We start from the raw sequence: 2,153 nt of genomic DNA, 5'->3' as shown, positions 1-2,153 counted from the left end.
CCCCCCCCCCCTTTTCTTTTCCCTTGAAGAAAGAAAATAAGAAAAGATTTGGACCCAAGAAAAGGCTCATCTGTGCAGTTGGGGACTAACACTACATAATGCAGATTGACTTGGTTAATGACGCTGCTTTTGAAGAACGAAAAAACAATCTTCCAAGTCGTATCAATTTATAGAAGTAGTGATCCTAAAAAGAGACGTTATGGACTGAATTAATGTCTTATGTGAATGCTCATCCCCACATAATTGACATGAAAACCAAAAGTAAAGAATGATACTTACGTCTTGGAGAAGCCTCCGGTAGATTTCAGTAAGGTTCAGCTCCCTCCATCTCACTAGATCAACTATATTCAGTCCAGACAACCATGTGCAAGAATTTTTGTCAAAACTTTGCTCGCCGAAAATTTTTTTCAGCTGACCCAATCTCACTGCACATAACTGGACAGCACCATTTACCTTACCTTCCATATCAATGCTCCATAGTGGGGATAGATCTCGCTGGACAACAACATCATCATCCAAAACTACCACTTTCTTCAGATTTTTGAATATTTCAGGAAGAAGAAAATGTGAATGGCCAAAAACTGAGATATATGCAGTTCTCAGCTGGGTTTTTAGAGATTTACTAGCACTCCGGAAGGAAATACGGAATTCCTCGGGCAAAGATAGATGTAGCAGTGTAGGAGTATCATGGTTTCCCAGATTAAGATCTTCAATGTTCAGAACACGAACGGTAGCCTCCTTATAAAAATTTCTGGAAAACCAAAGCTTCATGGCAAAGTAATTCTGCCCATCTGTCAGAACATGGAAAACCTTACTCTTGCTTTCCTGTAACATCCATTCCAGGCAAACCAACCATGTCACAGCAAGATAAATTACTAATTTAAGTTTTCAACAATCAAAGCAACAAATATCAATAGAGCTTAGGACTAATTACATTTGCCTGCATCACGGTTGAGTTGATAACAACAGATGAAGCAAGTATGTTGTCTGATAAGATCACATAGTGATGCAATTCTGGATTTACATATTTCTCAGCCGCTGAGAAATGCTTATCAAGAGAGGAAGATCTAAAGTGTTCAACAGTAATCTCATTGACAGGCAGTGGTGACTCTTGGGCATGGTGTGGGCTGCAAGATGATAGAGGAAAGCACTCTGCTTCATGTGGAAGTGGGCTTCGTCTTCAGACAGATCAAGTATCTGTCTCAATTTTTTATCAACATTATTACAATCCACAACAATTGCTTTTGCCTTCGTTATTGCACTTTCCATCTTCTGTAACTTCTTCCTAATGCTTTCAGAACAAGAAAAATGAAGCTTAATTTTCTGAGCAGACTCCTAAGGAAATCATAGATGAAGATTATTAAACAGAAGTTGAAAGGCAGGCAAGGAAGTTGTGGTTCTTCAGCTACTGGCTAAACAGGAGAGCAAGTCGCATTGGTAAAATGACCTCATTTCCTTTTAAAAGAAGTTACAGTACCACTATATAGTATATATGGTTGCATAAGTATTTACGTTCATATCAATTTTTCCTTATATATTACGAACATTTTTTTTTCCAATAATAAATGTTACTACTACATACAGACTGTTACCGACTCACTTACCCATGCAATGCCAGGTACAAAAATGATGAATCAGCAATGCCAACATGTTCTATTAGTTATCAGTGGGTATCGATACTGACTTGGACAGTTTTCTTGGTTTTCATATCGTATCGTATCGTGCCAATATCAGTGGGTATCGATATAATATGTGATACCAATACTTTAAAACTTCACTAGGAGATCTTTTTAGTTATCAGTTTCTACTTCTTATTACTACTTGTTTAGTAGTAGGTAGTGCTATAAGATACTACTATACTACATATTAGTTACTGATTTATAAAGTTCTAGAAGACTGCTATTTCTATAATAGAAACTAAATCTATAAATATTTAATAAGAGAAGAGCGCAACAGTAGTAGGCCACGATTTTTTGGACCCTAATTTTTTTTTTGTTTTGCTGCAATTCTGTGTGAAACAGGTACTGTGAGCATAGTTAGCAAATTCGGATTCGGGAATTATTCGGACGGAGAATTATTCAGAATAATTCGGACGATTAATTTAAGGATTCGGTCAAAAAAGCGGTCAAAAAATCTTATTGGGGTTTTTTTTT

At 36.7% G+C, this 2,153-nt stretch overlaps 1 pseudogene; it reads right to left on the bottom strand.

The window, feature by feature from the left end:
• Positions 1-46: 46 nt before the first annotated feature.
• LOC122067520 overlaps positions 47-2,153 on the bottom strand; it is a 6,484-nt pseudogene continuing 4,377 nt past the window's right edge.

Source organism: Macadamia integrifolia, unplaced genomic scaffold, assembly GCF_013358625.1.
Source record: "Macadamia integrifolia cultivar HAES 741 unplaced genomic scaffold, SCU_Mint_v3 scaffold2956, whole genome shotgun sequence".
Lineage (NCBI taxonomy): Eukaryota > Viridiplantae > Streptophyta > Magnoliopsida > Proteales > Proteaceae > Macadamia > Macadamia integrifolia.
Note: the sequence above shows the minus strand (reverse complement) of the source record. Positions and strands in the feature narration are given on the sequence as shown.